Here is a 26,341-nt window from a genome sequence, read left to right on the forward strand (position 1 = left end):
AACGCAATTTTCATAAGGTTTCCCCTGTACATTGTCGTCAAGGGCAGTGTCAGAGCAAAGATGGAACACTGACTACGCCAAGTGTACAGCCTCATCAAGCCATATAAACAACGCAATTAAAACAATATGTACAATTAAACTTGTTCACGACGCGTTTTTTAATGTATTCCTTCAATGAATTTGCTCTTCACTTGTTTCATTAGTAACCTATTTTTCTGAAGGTGCTCGATGTGTGACGTGCCAAAACTGCAGAATTGCTAAAACTTCCAATTGCCGTTGAGAAACCTTCGGTGGATCGAGTTGCTAAAACTCGGGCGTTTTCTTGTTGCAAAACTTTCGTTGGAGTTTTTAAACCTTCGGTGGATACTTTCCCGTGTATGACTAGACAAATGACAAAGCCACGCTAGACCACTCGCAACGTGCTTGTCGATTTATTTACACCGGCAAAGCTATAGTTAAGCCGACAAGTCATTGGACAAATTTGGCGGCGTTTGCGGAGGGACCAATGCGCCTATTCATACACAGATGTAAGCGTGCTAACTCTTCTATACCTTATAGTGGATAGAGTGTCCCAGGGCAAATATTATGGAATTTCTGTTCGCTTTTATCTCTCGGGTATTGACTATTATGGCTGAAGAATCAAACCATAACCGGTCACAAAAGGGAAAGACACATTTTGAGTGGGACATTTAAGACTGCTACACCGATTAGTAACATTTCGGCGCCTTCAAGGAGAATACGTATAAGCTGCTAGATTCGTCAGAATATGAGAAAAAATGAATATGCAATAGGGCTGGTCATTTTTCAAGGGAATCATGTTTTACTCGTACACCGACAAACGAAAGGAGACAAACGACAGACACAAAATACTATGCTCGAAAGAATAGGACGTAGCTATTCCATAACGGATATTTGTCACATCCCCAGGAAAGAGGAGATGGGTGACTCGACAGAAAAATATCCTACTTCAAAATCATAGCCCAAAAATCAAATTGCTCAAAAATGTCAACTTTGGTCATCTTCAGACACACATGAGTGTCATAACATCACACTTAGGTATCCTAGTATGCAACGTACTCATTTACATTCCGATGAACAGGAATATATTCATAGATCGAATTTTGCAAGACTGGTGTATCTTGCAATAAAATATATTACGCAATTGTTGCTACACACTCATGGTATATAGTGCAGTTAATTTGTACAATGTATATTATACACAGGAGATCAGTTAAGGAGATTTAATTTCACCTAACTATAGGATTGGAACATCTATTCCGCCATCTTGATAAGAATGGACTGAATGTCATCTAGGTATTCACTTGCAATTTCGCCAGGACATCTATACTTCCTGTAGGTCGTCGTCCAAGATAATCTGCCATTTAGTGTCACAGGATAATGACAAAAAATTCGATAATCATCGTTGTTGTTGTTGCAACAATATATTGAAACAACATGACATGCAAATTGTCTCCCTGTTGAGCAATCTGGTTTTATTTCACAGTTTCCAAGGTTGGATACAAAGAATGAACTGATGAAAGGTATGCTTCCTTGATTGAAGTTTCGAAATCTGTCAAGGTCTTCATTCTGAATAAGGCAACAATAATCTTTCTTGTCGTGAAGGAATGTTCTATTCTTCAACACATTTTTTACCAAGCTGTGGCATTTCTCAGCGACTCGCCAGAAGCGATCCTCGTGCTTCTCATTTTTTACAGTGGGCACAGTGATATTCATGAATGACATCGCGTTAAGATAACCAACCTGTTCTAGCGGTATCGGCGGATTTCCAAAGCGCCGGATGTTGACCATCAAGCAAATCCTGAGGGAGATGGCGCCACGCAAACTTGTGTATTATGTCACTAATTTTGCCATAGCTATTGCTGCGGCAGCTTCGATGTACCCGTTGACCGTTACCCCATGTTGCTTAGACTTGGTAACTATCCGTGTCGTCTGTTGGCTTGTTAAGTCCAAGATAGCAATATCGGTCGCTTCGAAACTTGATGCCTCTTCATTCAGATAATTTGTTCGAACAGATTTGATAAATTCATTAGCCACATTGTCGCAATAAAAGGGTATGATTAATGGAACAAGTAACTTACGAGCATTATTTTCCAAGCTACTCGCCGTTAGAGACGGCGACAGCTTCTCCGAGCATTCCCCAGTTCAGGACTGTGGGTGGATGTTGTTAATTTGTGGGTATAAATTTCATTGGATTTTTGTTAAATGGTTCAATAAATGTCTGCGAGAGAACTGTGTGTATTATTGTGCTTGTTTTCGCATAGTCTAGTTGACAAACAATTTTAATGGTATCAAATGCATGCAAACAAAACCTGCGGAAGTTGATTATTTCGACTAATCGAGAAGGTATTAATAAAGTGGTTTGTGTTTTCCATTGCCTTTGTTTGACAAAACACTTGATACGAAATCTGTTGAATCATAACAAGCTACGTTTTGGGAAGTCATCGAATTCAAAAGGTTGATACTTGAGACTTATTAATGTATCGTGTGATCGAAGGCTATTCGGTAGATTATAACTGGATTATAAAATGTATAAGAGAGAGGACAGACGTAGTACAAACTTCATACTGTAACAACATACATGTACATGTATCAAGCTTATAGGCATGACCACCTAACAGGGGCAGTTTGTGACATCATCTTCAAATATCGACCTGCGATATAAAAATTTGAGGTAAGCAGGTCATTTTATCATTTGATGTTTGAGCACCACTGATTGTAGTGAGCATATGCCATGCATTGTAAAACTGGTATTACGGTACTATGCACTATAGGAGTAACCTAACTGCCTGTCGAACAGCACTGAAAATCGGCATATCACGAACCGCAAGATGAGAAACTGCGAAATGGCGAGATAAGTAATCAGTATTTTCTGACTCGGCTGCATTTAAGCATCTGCAGGCTATCCTCTTGCATACCAGGTGCGGGTAGAATTTCGAAGAGGCCACATTGAACATGAACTTGTTTCACTTCAAATTTTGCCGCAAGGAGTCTAGCTCTGCAAGAGCCTTATTTGTGGGTGAATGATGCAGTGGGGTTATTTTCATTTTATTAGCCAAAATACGTTTGTAAAGCTACGCTTGCGCGCGGGGACTTCCAATAATTTATGACTCAATAAGTTCAAGTTTTTCTGCTGATAATGCCACATCTTGACACCTGATTAAGAGATGAGCTTCACGGCAACTATATATATAGAATCTGAAATGTTTGCAGGGAAAAAATAGTGACAGTGACAGAGGGATTTGTTTTTAACAGTTCACCATGAATGAAAAAAATATCCACATCAAATTGGAAATCACAATCAAGACAGCTTCCTAATGTAGCCTCGATCTGATGAATTTTTGCATTTTCAGATTCTATATACATGTAATTATTAGCTTTACAACTGCATTAACTGATTAGCGTTTCAGCAATTTACTAAAAGGCCTTCGCTAGACTTCCAGACGTGTTTGACCGCGTTTTGAATAATTAATACTTATGAAGGCTAAGTATCAACTAGTTTGGCTCTCCTTCAAAAGTAGATTTAACCGGTTGCTGAAGTGGGTAAGCAGGGCTTGCCAGATACTGCCTTCAAAAATACACACCGGTGCAGTTTGGGTGTTTTGTGATCATACGTTCACTTTCATCATCTGCACTTCAGCACGTTAAACTAAAGGCCTGTGCCTGGTTGTTCAAAAAAACTTTTGTCACTAACGTTGACGTTAACTTAACATAGCGTTATCTCCTTCAGTTAAGCCCTTACACTTAACGCCAAGTTAGATTAAAGCCAATGCTAGTGACAATCTTGTTTTGAACAACTGGGCGCTGGTTTACATAGAGCTACACGGCATACAAAGACGGCAGCAAACAAACGCGTCATGGTCATGAACCCTTTATGAAGCCATTGTTCGCAGGAGTGTCCGTATACCGTGCAGCTCTATGTCAATGTAAACCGACATTAGAAAAGTGAAAGCGGGAAACTGATATTAGTGGAATGGATTATTTACGCTGTTGCAACCCTTTAGACTTTAGGACTGCTCAGCTAAGTAGCGCCAGTGACAAATAAGGAAGCATAATCTGTTTTTGGAGCAGATTTCGTTCGATTTTGCCTGCGTTTGTGAGGAAGGAAATTTCTATAAGAAATGCAATATTTTGTGTTCACTAAACAAAACAGTTGAAAATACACTAGAAAGAGAGAGTGTCATCGAGTAATCACTAGTCTTGTTTTCCACAGGAAACGTTTGAAAATGATGGAATGAGGTATTCATTCAGAATATTTCATGCATTAGTGATCTAACGATACATTTGGACGATTCGTAAGTCTTTCGAAAACCGTCCTTCCAAAGACTTCTTCTGACGTCAAACTGATATAGAGTTTGTATCAACGTACGGATGGACCAAACTAGCATCACAGATAATCTCAATGAGTCCAAAGGAGAAAGTGCACCATCTCTCCTCGAGGAGGTTCTAGGATTTTACTTACCTCCAGTGCAGATATCGGTTGGATGGGTGGAAAATGCTTTCATCCTGATAGTGCTTTCAAATCGGCGATACAGAGGCAGCCCAAGTTGCCTATTACTGAAGTTTTTTGCATGGTGGAGCTGTTTAGCTCACTTTCTCATATTTCAAGCGTACTTTTCAATGCGATTTCGCAGTGCCGCAGATTATCTCGGTGACTTCTTTTGTAAAGCGTTAACCTTCATCGGCTATGGAGGTATAAACTTACCTAGTTGGACCATCGTTTTTATGACGTTCTCACGATTTGTTGCTGTTGTTTTCCCGTTGCATGCATCGGGGATTTGTACCACAGGTGCCGTTAAACGATTTCAACTGGTCATTGTAATCGCATTCTCTGCCTGGGGTTTACCGTGTGCTATTTTTCAAAGGATGGCTGAGGGCGATGAAATTGCCAGACTAGGTTGTTATTTTGACATCCCATCTTTCATCGCCTGGCTTTATGAAATAACACACGTGTGCCTTGTAACAATAATACCACTTAGCATCATAGCTTTCCTGAACATCATCATTATTGCTAGAATAAAGACAAAAGGTTCCGAGAGGGGAAAGATGGGAGCAATTGTAACAAATGATCAGAGAGCTGGTGAAAGGACAGCCATGACCTTAGTAGCGTTGGTAACAGCTGCCTTTATCATTACTACCATCCCCTACGCCATTCATGTCGTGGTGTGGGATTTTGCCTTCGCCTCTACAGAACTTACTCCAACACAGTTAGAACAATCTCGTATATCTCACACGGTGGCAATTTTTACATTCCAAATTCGTGACAATATGTATTTCTTCACTTTTTTCGTAGCATGCAAGCAATTCAGAGGTGATTTTATTCGATTGTTCTCTGTTTGCCATTGCACGAAATCGAAGGAAACGTCGCGAACATAGTAACTCATGTCATGCCTTGTCCTGCTAATTTCCTAAACGTACTTTTCATAAGGTTTCCCCTGTACATTGTATCATTGTATGATATAGCATGACCAATGACAGAAAAGGACTATTTAAAATCTTTGCCATTAAATATTCACTGTGATCAGTCCAGGAAAATTGGAAACACTGCATGATTGGATGGCTATTGGATATAAATTAAATTTGGAATTTTGGTTAAATGGTGGAATAAAACTTGTCAGCGAGAGGACTGTGTGCATTCACGTGCTTACTTTTTGCAATGCCTTGTTAAATGACGAATTTTGATGATATCAAATGCATGCAAATGAAACCAGCGGAAGTGGATTATTTCGTCTAATCGATGAGGTATCGATAAGTATCGTGTAAATGAATTTTTAATTGCCGTTGTCTGAGGAATACATGGGATACGAACTTTGTAGTACAGTACAACTATATCATCATCCTTCTTGCGAAGTTATCGAATTAAGAAGGTTGATACTTGAGATTAGTTAATGGATCGTGTTATCAAAGGCTCATTCATTTCGTTAATAATTAATGTGCTAACTGGCTGCTTATAGATATTTAAGAGAGAGGACGGACCAAGTATACTACCTCCTGTAACAACATACATGTGTACTTGTTTCAGGCTTATAGGCATGACCACCTAACAGGGTTAGTTCGTGACCTCATCTTCAAATAGTAATCTGGGATATAAAAGTTTGAGGTAAGCAGGTCATCTTATCATTTGCTGTTTGAGCGCCACTGACTGTAGTGATAGGTTCTCATAGTGCATATGCCATGCTTTGTAAAACTGGTGCATGTACTATGGTACACTTCACTAGAGTTAACCTAAGTGCTTCCGAAGAGCAATGAAAATCCGCATATCATATACCGCGAAATGAGAAATTGCGAAATAGCGAGATGAGTAATCATTGTTTTCTGACCCTTGATTTTCTGCTTCAGTGAATTCGCCTCTGTTTGTGAGGAAGGAAATTTTCATGAAAAATGCAAATATATTGTTCACCAAACAAAACAGTTGCAACAAAACTAGAAAAAGCGAGTGCCATCGAGTAATCACAAATGTCGACATCGAGTGGCGTAACATCAGACGAAGGTATCCGAGTATGCAACGTCCTAATAGTTACATTCCGATGAACAGGAATATATTCATACATCAAATATATTTGCAAGACTGGTGTATCTTAGCATAAAGACTATTACGCAACTGTTGTTACTCCCTGATGGTATTTAGTGCAGTTAATTCGTACAATGTAATTTCACCTAACTATAGGATTGGAGCATCTATTCCGCCATCTTGATAAGAATGCCCTGAATGTCATCCAGGTATTCTCTTGCAATTTCCGAAGAGCATCTATCCTTCCTGTAGGTCATCGTCCAAGATAATCTGCCATTTAGTGTCACAAGATAATGAAAAAAAAACACCATTTTCATCGTTGTTGTGGTTGCAACAATATATTGAAACAACATGACATGCGAATTCTCTCCCTGTTGAGCAATCTGGTTTTATTTCACAATTTCCAAGGTTGGATACAAAGATTGAACAGATGAAAGGTGCGCTTCCTTGATTGAAGTTTCGAAATCTGTCAAGGTCTTCATTCTGAAGAAGCCAACAATAATCTTTCTTGTCGTGAAGGAATGCTCTATTCTTCAACACATTTTTTACTAAGCTGTGGCATTTCTCAGCGACTCGCCAGAAGCGATCCTCGTGCTTCTCATTTTTTACGGTGGGCACAGAGATATTCATGAATGACATCGCGCTAAGATAACCAGCCTGTTCTAGCGGTATCGGCGGATTTCCAAAGCGCCGGATGTTGACCATAAAGCAAGACCTGAGGGAGATGGCGCCACGCAAACTTGTGTATTTCGTCACTAATTTTGCCATAGCAATGGCTGCTGCAGCTTCGATGTACCCGTTGACCGTCACCCCATGTTGCTTAGACTTGGTAACTATTCGTGTCGTCTGTTGGCTTGTTAAATCCAAGATAGCAATATCGGACCCCTCGAAACTTGATGCCTCTTCATTTAGATAGTTTGGTCGAACAGATTTGATGAATTCATTAGCCAAATTGTCGCAATAATAGGGTATGATTAATGGAACAAGTAACTTACGAGCATTTTTTTCCAAGCTACTCGCCGTTAGAGACGGAGACAGCTTCTCCGAGCATTGCCCCAGTTCAGGACTGTGGATGTTGTTAATTTGTGGGTATAAATTTCATTGGATTTTTGTTAAACGGTTGAATAAATGTCAGCGAGAGATTTGTGTGCATTCATGTGCTTGCTTTTCGCATATAGTTTAATTAACAAATAATTTCAACGGTATCAAATGCATGCAAACGAAACCAGCGGAAGTGGATTATTTCGACTAATCGATAAGGTATCAACCAAGTAAGTTGTGTTTTCCATCGCCTTTTTTCGGTCAAAACACTTGATACGAAATCTGTTGTATAATATCAAGCTCCTTTTTGGGTCAACGAATTCAAAAGGTTTATTAACTTGAGATTGATAAATGTATCGTGTTATCAAAGGCTATTCGGTAGATTATAACTGGATTATTAAATGTATAAGAGAGAGTACATACGTAGTACAAACTTCATACTGTAACAAGATACATGTACATCTGTCAGGCTTATAGGCATGACCACCTGACAGGGGCAGTTTGTGACATCATCTTCAGATACCGACCTGTGATACAAAAATTTGAGGTAAGCAGGTCACCTTATCATTTGCTGTTGAGCACCACTGATTGTAGTGAGCATATGCCATGCATTGTAAAACTGGTATTATCGTTGGAAGTACTAGGAGTAACCTAACTTCCTGTCGAACAGCACTGAAAATCGGCATATCACGAACCGCGAGATGAGAAACTGCGACATATAGCGAGATGAGTAATCCTTGATTTTCTGCTTCACTAGATTATGACAGTTGACATATCCGTTGCTGCCGTCAACATCTCAATTTAACGCCAGTGAGGCCGAAGACAATACAAAGGCTCCTGTATGAAACTGCATGTCCAAGCACAAAGAACAAAACAAATGGCCTAAAATGTTCTAATTGAAACAATAATTTGATCCGAGATCGGGTTGGAAAATGAGCCAAACTGGATCAGTCGCTTTTAACTCGGATGCATTTAAGCAACTGCAGGCTGTCCTCATGCAGTAGTGATCTAATTAATAAGAAAACCGACTGAGAGACCGGTCCGAGTCGCCGGATCAGAATATCATCGAAAGTTAACGTTTTTTGACGTGAAGACGTCAATTATGACGTAACTTTTTAATAAGTTGACGGCGATGTCACACAAAATTAACGACTAAAGGGTCAGAACTAGCAACCATTGCAATGTTGCAAAAGAGAAAAGGATTTTCACCGTTGCAGGGTCCGAACCGAACGAGAAAAAATCTCGTGCAGTCTGGCTATCATTACTGCCTGGGCGGACTGCACTCTCAGCCATGCGATACTTTTTTTCGTGCATCTTTTACAAATCTTTCTCAAAATCCATTCTGCAATCTTATCAGGTCAGGCGAGTAGACCTACGATGTTATCTTATGTAGTCGGGCTCTGTTGCACTGTCGATGAATTTGGTCAACTTTAGATGAATTTTTCGGATTTGTTTTGCGTTTTTTCTAATATCTTTTCAGCCGGACCAGCGCACGTAATAGGGTATATGTGACAAAACGATACACTTGGACGATTCGCAAGTCTTTCGAAAACTGTCTTTCCGAAGATTTCTTCTGACGTCCAACGGTTCTTATCAACGTACAGATGGCCCAAACTGGCATCACTGGTTATCACAATGAGTCGAGAGGAGAAAGTGCACCATCTCTCCTCGAAGAGGTTCTAGGATTTTACTTACCTCCAGTGCAGATATCTGTTGGATGGGTGGAAAATGCTTTCATCCTGATAGTGCTTTCAAATCGGCGGTACAGAGGCAGCCCAAGTTGCCTATCACTAAAGTTCTTAGCATGGTGGAGCTGTTTAGCTCACTTTAGCAATTTTCAAATTTACTTTTCATTGCAATTTCGCAGTGCCGCAGATTATCTCGGTGATTTCTTTTGTAAAGAGTTTACCTTCATCGGCTACGCAGGCATAAACTTACCTAGTTGGACCATCGTTCTTATGACGGTCTCGCGATTTGTTGCTGTTGTTTTCCCGTTGCATGCACCGACAATTTGTACCACAGGTGCCGTTAAACGATTTCAGCTAGTCATTGTAATCGCACTCTGTGCCTGGGGTTTACCGTCAGCTATTTTTCAAAGGATGGATAAGGATGATGAAATTGCGAGACTAGGTTGTTATTTTGACGTCCCTTCTTTCATAGCCTGGCTTTATGAAATAACACACGTGTTTCTTTTAGTAATAATACCATTTGCCATCATTGCTGTCCTGAACCTCATCATTATTGCTAAAATAAAGACCAAAGGTTCCGAGAGGGGAAAGATGGGAGCAAATTGTAACAAAAGAACAGAGAGCTGGCGAAAGGACAGCAATGACCTTAGTAGCTTCGGTAACAGCTATCTTTATCATTACTGCCATCCCCTACACCATTCATGTCGCGGTGTGGGATTTTGCCTTCGCCTCTACAGAACTTACTCCAACACAGTTAGAACAATCTCGTATGTCTCACACGGTGGCAATGTTTACATTCCAAATTCGTGACAATATGTATTTCTTTACTTTTTTCGTAGCATGCAAGCAATTCAGAAATGATTTTATTCGATTGTTCTCCGTTTGCTTTTGCGTGAAATCGAAGGAAACGTCTCGAACATATTAACTCTTGGCATTCCAAGTCCTGCTAATTTCCTAAACGTACTTTTCATAAGGTTTCCCCTGTACATTGTATCATTGTATCATATAGCATGCCCAATGACAGAAAAGGACTATTTTAAATCTTTGCCATAAAACATTGACTATGATCAATCTCAGAAAATTGGAAACTACTGAATTATTCGATAGCAATTGGGTATAAATTAAATTGGGAATTTTGGTTAAATGGTGGAATATAAAATGTGTGCATTCATGTGCTTGCTTTTCGCAATGCCTTGTTATATAACGTATTTTAATTATATCTAATGCATGCAAATGAAACCAGCGGAAGTGGATTATTTCGCCTAATTGATGAGGTATCGATAAGTATTCTGTAAATGAATTTTCAATTACCGTTGTCTGAAAAATTGAATTGAATTGAAATTTACATTTATATACCACAAAATCCAAATTTTGCTCTAATGCGGTGTTTCAAAATATCGTCTAAACAGATGGGTTTTTAGTCCACACCTGAAAATAGCAACAGTCTTAGCCTTTTTAATCTCAATGCTGAGCTCATTCCAAAGTCTGGCCGCCTGTACAAGGAAGCTCCTGCCACCGTACGTCTCCAGGCGATACCTGGGGATCCTCAGGATACATTTTTGTCTTCGGACCTCAGGGATCGCCCGGAGTCACAGGATGGGAGGAGCTCGGATATGTAAGCAGGGGCAAGTCCGTTTCTTGCTTTGTATATTAGGAGCATTGTCTTGAACTCGTTCACGGATTGGTAGCAAATGTAGACTTCTCAGCACGGGGGTAATATGTTCATGTTTACGCGTCCCTGTGATTACTCGCGCTGCGTGATTTTGAACCTTTTGTAGCTTATCAAGTACATTTTCATCGGCACCAACGAGCAGGCTATTACAATAATCTAGTCTGGATATGACAGTTGATTGCGCTAGAAGTTTCGTAGCTCCTTGCGTAAGGAGCTTTCACATGCGGCCAATGTTTCGGATTTGAAATGTTGCACACTGTACTAGCTTGTTCACATGTGGGCCCATTGACAGCGTTTGATCAAACATAACATTAAGATTTCTGACTGGGTCAGATGACACATTGGGTGATATGAATAAAGACTAGCAAATGCTTTTATCTAAATCTCCATGTACATTTACACTAGGCCTTCTTGTACAAAACCGGAGTAAAAGCATTTGCTAGTCTTTATTCATATCACCCATTGACCTTTATGCCAGCGACCATGTGGGCATGGATATTGAGTGAGTTTACGACTCTCTGAGACCAAAACAACTCGATCTCCGTCTTGGTATACATGGTATAAAAACTTTGTAGAACAGTATAACTATATCATGATCCTTCTTGGGAAGTCGTCGAATTCAGAAGGTTGATACTTGAGATTTATAGTTAATGGATCGTGTTAGCAAAGGCTCATTCATTCCGTTACCTTAACTGGCTGGTTATAGATATTTAAGAGAGAGGACGGAACATGTACATACTACAGTCTGTAACAACATACTTGTATCAGTCTGATATGCATGACCACCGAAAAGCGGCAGTTTGTGATCACTTTGTTTTCAAATATCCACCTGGAATTTATAATTGCTGTTAGAGCACCACTGACTGTAGTGATAGGTTCTCATAGTGCTTATGCCATGCATTTTAAAACTGGTACTATGGTACAATGCATTAGGAGTAATCTAACTGCTTGTCGAACGGCAAAGAAAGTCGGCATTTCATGAACCGCAAGGTGAGAAATGGCGAAATATAGCAAGATGAGTAATCATTGTTATCTGACCCTTGATCTGCTTCACTGGATTATGGCAGTTACCATTTCCGATGCTGCCGTCAATATCTCCATTTCACGCTAGGCCGAAGACAATACAAAGGCTGATGTAAGCAACTGCATATATCCAAGCAGAAAGAACTTAACAAAAATCCTGAAATGTTCTTTGAAACAATAATTTGACCCGAGATCGGGAGGGAGAAGGACCCAAACTGGATCCGTCTCTTTTAACTCGGGTGCATTTTTAAAGTACTCTTGCATACCAGGCACAGGTGGCATTTCGAAAAAGCCACCTTGAACATCAACTTATTTCACTTCAGATTCTGGTCTTGTCTGCTCGGGTTTGGTTTGGTCCCGTTCAAACGGCCCGATCGTGTAATCGCTGGTTTGGTTGCCACATGAGACCTTTGAAAATGATTGAACGATTTTTTCGTTCAGAAGATTACATGCAGTGGTGATCTAACGATACATTCATTAAACAAAACAGTTGAAAATACACTAGAAAATGAGAGTGTCATCGAGTAATCACTAGTCTTGGTTGCCGCAGGAGACGTTTGAAAATGATGGAATGAGGTATTCATTCAGAATATTTCATGCAGTGGTGATCTGACGATACATTTGGACAATTCGTAAGTCTTTCGAAAACTGTCCTTCCGAAGATTTCTTCTGACGTAAAAAAACTGATAAAGAGTTCGTATCAACGTACCAATGGCCCAAACTAGCATCACTGGTAATCTCAATACGTCCAGAGTAGAAAGTTCACCGTCTCTCCTCGAAGAGGTTCTTGGATTTTACTTACCTCCAGTGTTGATATCTGTTGGATGGATGGAAAATGCCTTCATCTTGATAGTGCTTTCGAATCGGCGGTACAGAGGCAGCCCAAGTTGCCTATTACTAAAGTTATTTGCATGGTGGAGCTGTTTAGCTCACTTTGTCATATTTCAAACTTACTTTTCAATGCGCTTTCGCAGTGCCGCAGATTATCACGGTGACTTCTTTTGTAAAAAGTTAACTATCATCGGCTATGGAGGTATAAACTTACGTAGTTGGACCATCGTTCTTATGACGTTCTCACGATTTGTTGCTGTTGTTTTCCCGTTGCATGCATCGATGATTTGTACCACAGGTGCCGTAAAGCGATTTCAACTAGTCATTGTAATCGCATTTTGTGCCTGGGGTTTACCGTGTGCTATATATCAAAGGATGGCTGAGGGTGATGAAATTGCAAGACTAGGGTGTTATTTTGACGTCCCTTCTTTCATAGCCTGGCTTTATAAAATAACACACGTGTGCCTTTTAGTAATAATACCACTTGGCATCATAGCTGTCCTGAACGTCATCATTATTGCTAAAATAAAGACCAAAGGTTCCGAGAGGGGAAAGATGGGAGCAATTGTAACAAAAGAACAGAGAGCTGGCGAAAGGACAGCAATGACTTTAGTAGCTTTGGTAACAGCTATCTTTATCATTACTGCCATCCCCTACGCCATTCATGTCATGTAGTGGGATTTTGCGTTCGCCTCTACAGAACTTTCTCCAACACAGTTAGAACAATCTCGTATGTCTCACACGGTGGCAATTTTTACATTCCAAATTCGTGACAATATGTATTTCTTCACTTTTTTGTAGCATGCAAGCAATTCAGAGGTGATTTTATTCGATTGTTCTCTGTTCGCCATTGCAAGATATCGAAGGAAACGTCACGAACATAGAAGCTCATGTCATTCCAAGTCATGCATGCTAATTTCGTAAATAAACCGAATATTCATAAGGTTTCCCCTGTACATTGTCGTCAAGGGCAGTGTCAGAGCATGCGGACCACTTAATGCCTCTTCAATCGGAGAATTTGTTCGAACAGATTTGATGAATTCATTAGCCACATTGTCGCAATAAAAGGGTATGATTAATGGAACAAGTAACTTACGAGCATTATTTTCCAAGCTACTCGCCGTTAGAGACGGAGACAGCTTCTCCGAGCATTCCCCAGTTCAGGACTGTGGATGTTGTTAATTTTGGGGTATAGATTTCATTGAATTTTGTTAAATGGTTGAATAAAACGTCAGCGAGAGAACTGTGTGCATTCATGTGCTTGCTTTTCGCATAGTCTAGTTAACAAATAATTTTAACGTTATCAAATGCATGCAAACGTTACCAGCGGAAGTGGATTATTTCGACTAATCGATAAGGTATTAATAAAGTAGTTGTGTTTTCCACTGCCGTTGTTTGACAAAACACTTGATACGAAATCTGTTGTATTATATCAAGCTCCTTTTTGGGAAGTCATCGAATTCAAAAGGTTGATACTTGAGATTGGTAAATGTATCGTTATCGAAGGCTATTCGGTAGATTATAACTGGAATATTAAATGTATAAGAGAGACGACAGACGTAGTACAAACTTCATACTGTAACAAGATACATGTACATGTATCAGGCTTATAGGCATGACCACCTAACAGGGGCAGTTTGTGACATCATCTTCGAATACCGACCTGTGATACAAAAATTTGAGGTAAGCAGGTCACCTTGTATTTTGCTGTTTGATCACCACTGATTGTACTGAGCATATGCCATGCATTGTAAAACTGGTATTATGGTACTATGCACTAGGAGTAACATAACTTCCTGTCGAACAGCGCTGAAAATCTGCATATCACGATCCGCGAGATGAGAAACTGCGAAATGGCGAGATGAGTACTCAGTATTTTCTGACTCGGCTGCATTTAAGCATCTGCAGGCTGTCCTCTTGCATACCAGGTGCGTGCCGCAGTGTAGAATTTCGAAGAGGCCATGTGGAACATGATCTTCTTTCGCTTCAAATTGTGCCGCAAGAAGTATAGCTAGTGCAGGAGCCTAATTTGTGGATGAATGATGCAGTGGGGTTATTTTTTTATATTTTAACGTTTGCACATTAGCCTAAAGACGTTTGTAAAGCTACGCTCGCGCGCGGGGATTTCCAATGATTTATGAATCAACAGGTTCAACTTTTTCTGGTGATAATACCACATCTAGACACCTGATTAAGAGATGAGCTTCACGGCAACTATATATATAGAATCTGAAATGTTTGCAGGAAGAAAATTGTGACAGAGGGATTTGGTTGTAACAGTTCACTATGAATGAAAAAAATATCCACATCAAGGTGGAAGTCACAATCAAGACAGCTTTCTAATGTAGCCTCGATCTCATGCATGAATTTTCGCTTTTTTAGATTCGATATACATGTAATTTATTAGCTTTACAATGCAAGAAACTGATCAGCGTTTCAGCAAATTACTAAATGGCCTTCGCTAGACCTCTAGAACATTTTGACTGCGTTTTCATGAATGATCGAGAAGGCTTAGTATCAACAAGTTCGGCTCTCCTTCAAAAGTAGATAACCGGTTGCTGAAATGGGAAGCAGGGCTTGCCAGATACTTCCCTCAAAAATACACGCCGGTGCAGTTTGGGTGTTTTGTGATCATACGTTCACTTTCATCATCCGCACTTAGCACGTTAAAATAAAGGCCGGATTTACATCGAGCGACACGGTAAAAGAAAAAAGCAGCGAAAAAAGGCTTCTTCGTCAAGAACCCTTTATGATGGCACTGTTCGCCGGTGTGTCCGTATACCGTGCAGCTCTATGTCAATGTATGTAAAGCCGACATTAGAAAAGTGAACGCGGGAAACTGCTATTAGTGAAATGGATGATTTACTCTGTTGCAACCCCTATAGACTTTTGGACTGCTCAGCTAAATAGTGCCAGTGACAAATAAGGAAGAGGATATGAGCATAATCTGTTTTTGCAGCACATATTGATTTACAGCCGATACATTTTTTGTTCGATTTCGCCTGTAAGGAAGGAAATTTCCATAAGAAATGCAAAATATATTGTTCACCAAACGAAAGAGTTGAAAATAAATAAGAAAAGAGGATGTCATCGAGTAATCACTATTCTTGGTTGCCGCAGGAAACGTTTGAAAATAATGGAATGAGGTATTCATTCAGAATATTTCGTGCATTAGTGATCTCACGATACATTTGAACGATTCGTAAGTCTTTTAAAAGCTGTCTTTCCAAATACTTCTTCTGACGTCCAACTGATACAGAGTTCGTATCAAGGTACGGATGGCCCAAACTAGCATCACTGATAATCTCAATGCGTCCAGAGGGGAAAGTTCGCCATCTCTCCTCGAAGAGGTTCTTGGATTTTACTTACCTCCTGCGCAGATATCTGTTGGATGGGTGGAAAATGCTTTCATCCTGATAGTGCTTTCAAATCGGCGGTACAAAGGCAGCCAAAGTTGCCTGTCGTTAAAGTTCTTAGCATGGTGGAGCTGTTTATCTCACTTTGTCGCATTTCAAGCTTACTTTTCAATGCGATTTCGCAGTGCCGCAGATTATCTCGGTGACTTCTTTTGTAAAGAGTTTACCTTCATCGGCTATGGCGTGGTAAACTTACCTAGTTGGACCATCGTTCTTATGACGTTCTCACGATTTGTTGCTGTTGTTTTCCCGTTGCATGCACCGACGATTTGTACCACAGGTGCCGTTAAGCGATTTCAGCTAGTCATTGTAATCGCATTCGGTGCCTGGGGTTTACCGTCAGCTATTTTTCAAAGGATGGCTAAGGATGATGAAATTGCGAGACTTGGTTGAGACGAAATAAACGCGGGAAACTGCTATTAGTGGAATGGATGATTTACTCTGTTGCAACCCCTATAGACTTTTAGACTGCACAGCTAAATAGTGCCGGTGACAAATAAGGAAGAAGATATGAGCATGATCTGTTTTGCCGCACATTTTGATTTACAGCCGATACATTTTTTCGTTCGATTTCGCCTGTGTTTGTGAGGAAGGAAATTTCCATAAGAAATGCAAAATAAGTTGTTCATGAAACGAAAGAGTTGAAAATAAACTAGAAAGAAAGTGTCATCGAGTAATCATTAGTCTTGGCTGCCGAAGGAGACGTTTAAAAATGATGGAATGAGGTATTCATTCAGAATATTTCAAGCAGTGGTGATCTAACGATACATTTGGACGATTCGTAAGTCTTTCGAAAAGTGTCCTTCCAAAGACTTCTACTGACGTCTAACTGATATAGCGTTCGTCTCAAACCTCCGATGGCCCAAACTAGCATCACTGGCAATCTCAATGCGTCCAGAGGGGAAAGTGCACCATCTCTCCTCGAAGAGGTTCTTGGATATTACTTACCTCCAGTGCAGATATCTATTGGATGGTTGGAAAATTCTTTCATCCTGATAGTGCTTTCAAATCGGCGGCACAGTGGCAGCCAAGGTTGCCTGTTGCTAAAGTTATTAGCATGGTGGAGCTGTTTAGCTCACTTTGTCATATTTCAGGTTTAATTTCAATGCGCTTTCGCAGTGCTGCAAATTATCTCGGTGACTTTTTTTGTAAAGAGTTCACCTTCATCGCCTATGGTGGTGTAAACTTACCTAGTTGGACCATTGTTCTTATGACGTTCTCACGATTTGTTGCTGTTGTTTTCCCGTTGAATGCACCGACGATTTGTACCACAGGTGCCGTTAAGCGATTTCAGCTAGTCATTGTAATTGCATTCTGTGCCTGGGGTTTACCGTGTGCTATTTTTCAAAGGATGGCTGAGGGTGATGAAATTGCGAGACTAGGTTGTTATTTTGACGTCCCTTCTCTCATAGCTTGGCTTTATGAAATAACGCACGTGTTCCTTTTAGTAATAATACCATTTGCCATAATAGCTGTCCTAAACCTCATCATTATTGCTAAAATAAAGACAAAAGGTTCTGAGAGGGGAAATATGGGAGCAATTGTAACCAAAGAACAGAGAGCTGGCGAAAGGACAGCAATGACTTTAGTAGCTTTGGTAACAGCTATCTTTATCATTACTGCCATCCCCTACACCATTCATGTCGTGGTGTGGGATTTTGCCTTCGCCTCTACAGAACTTACTCCAACACAGTTAGAACAATCTCGTATGTCTCACACGGTGGCAATGTTTACATTCCAAATTCGTGACAATATGTATTTCTTCACTTTTTTCGTAGCATGCAAGCAATTCAGAGGTGATTTTATTCGATTGTTCTCAGTTTGCCATTGCACGAAATCAAAGGAAACGTCTCGAACATAGAAGCTCATGTCATTTCAAGTCGTGCATGCTAATTTTCCTAAATAAACGCAATTTTCATAAGGTTTCCCCTGTACATTGTCGTCAAGGGCAGTGTCAGAGCATACATGGAACACTGACTACGCCAAGTGTACAGCCTCATCAAGCCATATAAACAACCCAATTAAAACAATATGTACAATTAAACTTGTTCACGACGCGTTTTTTAATGTATTCCTTCAATGAATTTGCTCTTCTCTTGTTGCATTAGTAACCTATTTTTCTGAAGGTGCTCGATGTGTGACGTGCCAAAACTGCAGAATTGCTAAAACTTCTAATTGCCGTTGAGAAACCTTCGGTTGATCGAGTTGCTAAAACTCGGGCGTTTTCTTGTTGCAAAACTTTCGTTGGAGTTTTTCAAACTGCAGAATTGCTAAAACTTCTAATTGCCGTTGAGAAACCTTCGGTTGATCGAGTTGCTAAAACTCGGGCGTTTTCTTGTTGCAAAACTGTCGTTGGAGTTTTTAAACCTTCGGTGGATACTTTCCCGTGTATGACTAGACAAATGACAACGCCACGCTGGACCACTCGCGACGTGTTGGTCGATTTATTTACACCGGCAAAGTTATAGTTAAGCCGACAAATCATTGGACAAATTTGGCGGCGTTTGCGGAGGGACCAATGCGCCCATTCATACACAGATGTAAGTGTGCTAACTCTTTTATACCTTATAGTGGATAGAGTGTCCCGGGACAAATAATGAAATTCCTGTTGGCTTTTATCTCTCGGGTATTGAATGTTATGGTTGTAGAATCAAACCATAACCGGTGACAAAAGGGAAAGACACATTTAAGACTGCTACACCGAGTAGTAACATTTCGGCGCCTTCAAGGAGAATACGTACAAGCTGCTAGATCCGTCAGAATATGAGAAAAAATAAATATGCAATAGGGCTGGTCATTTTTCAAGGGAAACATGTTTTACTCGTACACCGACAAACGAAAGGAGACAAACGACAGACACAAAATACTATGCTCGAAAGAATAGGACGTAGCTATTCCATAACGGATATTTGTCACATCCCCAGGAAAGAGGAGATGGGTGACTCGACAGAAAAATATCCTACTTCAAAATCATAGCCCAAAAATCAAATTGCTGGAAAATGTCAACTTTGGTCATCTTCAGACACACATCGAGTGGCATAACATCACACATAGGTATCCTAGTATGCAACGTACTCATTTATATTCCGATGAACAGGAATATATTCATACATCAAATATATTTGCAAGACTGGTGTATCTTGCCATAAAATATATTACGCAACTGTTGCTACACACTCATTGTATATAGTGCAGTTAATTTGTACAATGTATATTATACACATGAGATCAGTTAAGGAGATTTAATTTCACCTAACTATAGGATTGGAACATCTATTCCGCCATCTTGATAAGAATGGCCTGAATGTCATCTAGGTATTCACTTGCAATTTCGCCAGGACATCTATCCTTCCTGTAGGTCGTCGTCCAAGATAATCTGCCATTTAGTGTCACAGGATAATGACAAAAAATTCGATAATCATCGTTGTTGTTGTTGCAACAATATGTTGAAACAACATGGCATGCGAATTGTCTCCCTGTTGAGCAATCTGGTTTTATTTCACAGTTTCCAAGGTTGGATACAAAGAATGAACTGATGAAAGGTATGCTTCCTTGATTGAAGTTTCGAAATCTGTCAAGGTCTTCATTCTGAATAAGGCAACAATAATCTTTCTTGTTGTGAAGGAATGTTCTCTTCTTCAGTACATTTTTTACCAAGCTGTGGCATTTCTCAGCGACTCGCCAGAAGCGATCCTCGTGCTTCTCATTTTTTACGGTGGGCACCGAGATATTCATGAATGACATCGCGCTAAGATAACCAGCCTGTTCTAGCGGTATCGGCGGATTTCCAAAGCGCCGGATGTTGATCATAAAGCAAGTCCTGAGGGAGATGGCACCACGCAAACTTGTGTATTTCGTCACTAATTTTGCCATAGCAATAGCTGCTGCAGCTTCGATGTACCCGTTGACCGTCACCCCATGTTGCTTAGATTTGGTAACTATCCGTGTCGTCTGTTGGCTTGTTAATTCAAAGATAGCAATATCGGACCCCTCGAAACTTGATGCCTCTTCATTCAGATAGTTTGGTCGAACAGATTTGATGAATTCATTAGCCACATTGTCGCAATAAAAGGGTATGATTAATGGAACAAGTAACTTACGAGCATTATTTTCCAAGCTAGTGGCCGTTAGAGATGGAAACAGCTTCTCCAAGCATTGCCCCAATTCAAGACTTTTTATGTTCTTGCAGTCAGTGCGACCAGCTACACTATCTTCTAGGAATCTGCGAAAATCTGTCACGATCACATTCATCAGTGTACAACCATCAACAATGGCGTGATTGTAACAGAAAACGAACGAGTGGCGCCACATTTTGGTTTCGGAATTCCACCTCGTTTCCAGCATCTTCACTCTCCACTGCAGACCTTCTCCGTTAAAACTAACAGTAAGTTGTTTGCGCATGGTTTCTTTCCAATCAGCTGATTCTAAGACTTCCAGATTTGCCTCGATTTCTTTGTTGAAATATGTCAGATATCTTTCCCTGACGGATTCACCCATCGTGATCCCCATGCGCAAGATGGGATGTCGTGTGTAAAGTTTTCTGAGTGCGTCTCTGACGTTTTCTTCGGTCATTTTTGCCTCGCATTCGATGAAGAGAGCTTGTGCTATAATCTGCCAACCGCATTCAGCCTGTCCGTGATCAAATAGGCATTCTACGGAACCGAGCTCCCTGCCTTGTAGTCCCCTCGTAGTCAGAAAGTCACAGTCGTTAGTCCGACTCGACAGGCTCGAAGATGGTATAGCTCGTCCAAAAATGACTCCCATTCTTTCTATTCAGGACTCTGATGTTAGTGTGATGAACTTAAATGCGAGTCGAAGCAGGAGCAACACCTGTCAGTCAGCGAGAATAAAGTGGCAGAAATATATATATCAAGCCAGATGTTCAGCAAACGCGAGAGGAATAAATCTCCAGTTGCCCTATGGCCTTTGTGTTTGCCTTTCCCAACAGCTGAATAAATCCCATAAATTGCAATTACGTATTTTTTCAAATATCTGGGATGGCCACCCGTGGATTGCCGTAGGTTAACCGTACAGTCAATCTTTTTTGATTGAAACAAAAATAAAAATAACAGGAAGTGATCATCGACACCTTACAATGATTCGATGTTGTAGCAAACAAAGTGGTAGGTTTTTAAGATGCCTAGACGAAGACAATTCAATTCAATTCAATTCAATTTATTGCACAACTATCAAAGGATAAGACAATATGGCAGTACATATATACAAATACAACACATACAAAAATATTTTTAAAAGAAAGTTACATGTATATGGTAATTAAAATAAAACCACAATGACTTATTAATAAGTGCCCCTGAAGAGCTGTTTGTCTTTCTTCAAAGGCTTTTGAGATAAAAATAGCGGTATCTAAAATAATCTTACTGTCAGTACTACTCATAATAGAAATAAAATCCAGATTTGAAAATAACTGACTACATTTATAAAAATTTATACTTGTGAGATACTCGTCTCTTAATTTATTGTTAGAGGGACATCGTGCAAAAAAGTGAAACTCGTCCTCGACAACGTTACATCCAAAAGGACAGAGACGCTTTTCTAACTGAGCACCAAAGTGTCTACCTTTTTCGATGAGTAGGTTGTGATTGCTAAGGCGAAACTTAGCCATTTTTGAAAACAGCCCCCTGTTTTTTAGAACATTAAGGTAGGGCTCAAATTGGTACTCAGTTTTAAAAGTTCTGTAGATTCTGAGTTAGTTTTTTTGACTAGAATTTGACCTTTTGTCATTTTGTAATACAGAGAAGAAATGAAAATGATACAATAATTCGAGTGAATTTGATACATTAGTACTACTAGACGAGAGATCGAGATTTTTCTGAAATTTAGTGTTTAACACATCAATAGTTGCTGATACAGATTTGTTGATACTACAGGACGAAGTGAGCTTTTTGTCAACTTCATAAGCTTCATTAAGGATTGTATTACTGGAGTTTTTAACATGAGATAGGTAATCAAAAGTGTGTTTGAACATAAATACAAGGAAAGGATATTGTCCTAGTTCTGCCTTCACTCCGCAGTTTGATGTAAATCTATTAACACCCAAGATCCATTTACAAAATTTAGACAATAATTGCTCAAATGGAAAACGATCCAATTGTTTGACAAATTTATTGCTGTCGTTGATAAGTCACGTAGTGACTTGAGAAAAGCGAAACTCCAAATTTCACAGTTATAGAGAATTGGCCTGATAAAGCTATTAAACAAACGAATAGCAGTACGAGGTTCTATTCGATTGGAGTTAATTGTTTTCATCAGAACAAAAAAAGCTTTGGAGCCTTTTTTGGTAAGTACTTCAACTCCAGACTTAAAAGAACCCTTATAGTCAATGGATGTTCCAAGATATGTGAAGTCATACACCCTATCAAGTATAACATTGTCCAGTGTAAAAGGTACCTGATCTGAGAGTTTCTTTTCGAAAACCAAAATCTTTGACTTGTCCAAATTGATTTGAAGTCTCCATGTTTTACAATATTGTGACAAGCCATTGAGACATGTCTGAAGACCTGGTTAGGTTAGGGAGAAGAGAACCAAATCATCTGCATACAGTAAAGACGACAATTTGGTTGTATCTAATAGTGCTGGCGATGGATTAGTCTGATCCAGTACATTTACAATATCATTGATAAAAATATCAAATAGTGTGGGACTAAGAACATCCCCCTGACGAGTACCAACTTTGACTTTAAAAAACCGTGACATCCCTTGAGGGAATTTGATACAACTTGACATAGAACCATAAAAGTTTTTTATATAATTAAGGTAGTTGCCAGAAATATTGACGTTCATCATTTTAGAGAATAAACCACTACGCCAAACACTGTCAAATGCCTTTTTAAGGTCGACAAAACAACAATATATTTTTTTACCTTTGCTGAAGTACTTGTTAACAATGGTTTTGATGATAAAAATGTTGTCACTAGTTCTTGCACTTTTCTTAAAGCCATTCTGACAATTACTGATAACATTATCCCGATCCATATATGATACGAGCCTGGCATTTAGTACAGATGAGAACAGTTTACACAAACAGCTGGAAATAGTAATTCCACGATAATTATTAGGGTCAATGGGGTCACCTTTTTTAAAAAATAGGGACAATATAACCATATCTCCATTGAGATGGAGAAAGTGAACTACCTAAAATTAGATTGAAAACTTTGGTGAGGAGAGGCAAAAGGTGATCTGAGCCAGTTTTAATCATTTCATTAGAAATTGAATCAAAACCAACTGCCTTACCATTTTTGAGCTTTTTAATGGATTTTTTTAATTTCACCAATAGTGAATGGTTTATTGAGTTCTGCCACTTCTGAATCAGAGATGGAACAATCATGTAATTGAGCCTGAGGATTGGATCCCTGTACAGAACCACATGTAGGACTACTACTACCTTTAAAGTCTGAAGGAAGAGCAAGATCCTCAAAATGCTTTAATAAAACCGATGGATTGACATTATTTTGGGCCGGCGTCTGAGCACAGTCATTTAATTGTTTTATAGTTTCCCAGAACATCTTTGGGTCTTTTTTCTCGGACTCACATAGCTTGTTAACAAGAAAATCCTTATTTTCTCTTTTGGCTCTTTTGATCGCTTTGTTACATTGGTTGCACATAGCTCGAAGACGACCTGCGAGATAAGTATTATTGGGCTCGCGGGAGAGAGTCTTTGATAAACTTCGGATATTAGACCGCAGAGATTTGCAGTTTTCGTTATACCAATGTTTGTGCGACTTCTTGGGATTTGTCCTCTGATGAGGTTTAGAGCCTATGGATATTTTTAGACTGACCTCAGCAGCTTCAGTAAAAATACGGTTCACATCACGAATGGCTGCGTCTATACCAGATTGTTCGTGACTGTATTGTACACTTTGAAAGTACCGTAACTGTGCATTAATTGCCTTAGATTCCAATACCTTAGCAAATCTCAGTTTACCATCATCATTCCATAAATACTTTTTTGGTAATGGAGTCAAATCACACAGTGACTCATCAATCCTATCCTTTGTTGATAAATCTGCCGGTACATTGATGTCAAAAGAAATCTGACAATGATCGGACAGAGCAAGATCAAAAGGATGTACACAAAAATGATTTACAGACGCAAACAGCTCTTCAGAGACAAGTTTGTGGTCTATTGCGCTTTAAACACTTTATCCTGGCATACTTTAAAATATGTGAAGTTACCAAAATAATCACCAATGTCTCTACCATTCAAAAATCTAAGTTTGTTTCCAACAGCAATATCAATCAGGGATTTACCATGTCTGTTGAGAACATTATCACGATGAAGCCTCACTGGGATACTGTCATCATCACATACATAATTCAAATGGTCACCAATTGGCAAATGGAGGACGGGATCTTTCTGAATAAAGTCGAGTTCTCCACCGATTCGACTATTGAAATCACCGGATAGAGCTATCATACCCTGACTTTTATACATAAGTACCTCATCCTGGAATAGTTCCCAGGTGTCATTTAAATGAGGTGAACCAGAAGGTGGAATATAAGAAATGCAAAGAAATATTGATTTCTTGAATTTAAAGAAATTAGATTTGAGTTCTAGCCACAGTAAGTTTTCGGATTTACTGCCTAGAATTTTGACACCCTTTTTGATAGAGTTTTTGATGAAACATAACATGCCACCCGAGGCACGTCTGGCATGTTTCGATAGGTTTCGATTTGTTGTAGGTATAATAGTCAGGAAGCTGAATTGAAGAATTCTCTGTTGTCCAAGATTCTAATACACCGAAGATATCACATTTGGCGATTCTATTCAGTAAACTAGAGTCAGAAAGCTTCCATCCGTAAATGCCAGAACCATTTAAATTTAGAGTGCTAACTGTAATACAATTACGCATGTTAAACAAAAGTTTGTGACCATAATGAAATAACAGAGTTCTATAGAGTTCAGGCATGAGGCTCATCCACGTTGGAAATGAGGAAAGGCAGGCATGCCAGAGTAGGGTCCATACATATGTGGAGGACCAGGCTGGACTTGTGGCAATTGCATTGCATTGTTCATGAAGTTCTTCATGTTCATGTGATCATGCACGACAGGCATTGACCACTGAAAAGGTCCATTGCGCTGAAAATTGTTCATGTTTGCGGGATGATATCCGAAATGTGGCATAGCACGGTATTCTGAGAAGTCTGGTTGACGATCATGCATTGAATTGGCAGACGGAATGGTGACAGGACGGCGCTGTCCGCTGATAGCGTGACTGGTCTGCACTGATTGGCGGGACTTTGAAAAGTCAGGAAGACGCCATGTGTTGGATGATCAGACGAAGTGGTATTACTGTTATGATCACGCCGTCTGTCAAAACTGTGTCTGGTCTGCATTGGCTGGCGGGACGATTTACTCTGTTGAAACTTAGATCGTTCATTTGAAGATGAGTCATCTGAACCATGTGAGCCTCGAGAGCGAGTGTTTTTCTGAGAGAGTGATTCAGTAAGACCGATCAAAGGGCGAACCTGTGCAGCGATCCTACGTACCATCCGAGCAACACCGCCATGTTTCACACTAAGATGTACAGTGTCGTGGTATAGATCAGCTGCAAAGACACCGATGTCAAGGAAACATGCGCCACCCTTTGTGGGTTCATACTCCTCGCACTGAATTTGAAGCATTGCGTTCACTTGCTTTATCGTGTCGTTGAGTGCCAGATCACCACGTGTAGCTGGCGCACTGACCATACAAATGTTCGCATTTGGATGTTTTTCATGCGCTGTTTTTAGAAGGGTTTGAATGTTTTTACGACATTCACCGGGATTAAAGTTTGTTGCATCTTTTGTGCCAAGAACAAAGACAACAGCTTTTTCAGCTTGGATGTACGAGTCTGACACGAAGTCGGAGGCACCATTAAACGATTTATCCCCCAGCATGTGCTTCTTGACGGATACCCTGTCTTTTCAAAACATAGCCCCTGCATGAATGTTCTTAACATGCGAGGAACCAACGAGAAGGACGTCGCAGATGGACCGGACCATAGATCTTACAGGGGACGCATTGATTTCATTGTGAAATTCCTCGTCATCGGGGAGGGAGTCGAATCTGTTTTCGCAGGGCACCTCAATTTTTTTCTTCTCTGACCGTTCTGCACGTTTGGCTGCACGTTTAGATGGT

At 39.9% G+C, this 26,341-nt stretch overlaps 1 protein-coding gene across 2 annotated transcripts in view; it reads left to right on the forward strand.

Moving 5' to 3' along the window:
• Positions 1-2,734: 2,734 nt before the first annotated feature.
• LOC135498909 (solute carrier family 15 member 4-like) overlaps positions 2,735-26,341 on the forward strand; it is a 34,468-nt gene continuing 10,861 nt past the window's right edge. The window contains exon 1 of one of the 2 annotated variants that reach the window (XM_064789436.1): positions 2,735-2,876. The gene's annotated coding sequence lies outside the window, so the exon portion shown is untranslated. Of the gene's footprint in view, positions 2,877-6,031; positions 6,119-26,341 lie in introns of those variants that run through there. The other variant, XM_064789430.1, reaches the window with a different exon arrangement.

The sequence above is a fragment of the Lineus longissimus genome, chromosome 1 (assembly GCF_910592395.1).
Source record: "Lineus longissimus chromosome 1, tnLinLong1.2, whole genome shotgun sequence".
Taxonomy (NCBI): Eukaryota; Metazoa; Nemertea; class Pilidiophora; order Heteronemertea; family Lineidae; genus Lineus; species Lineus longissimus.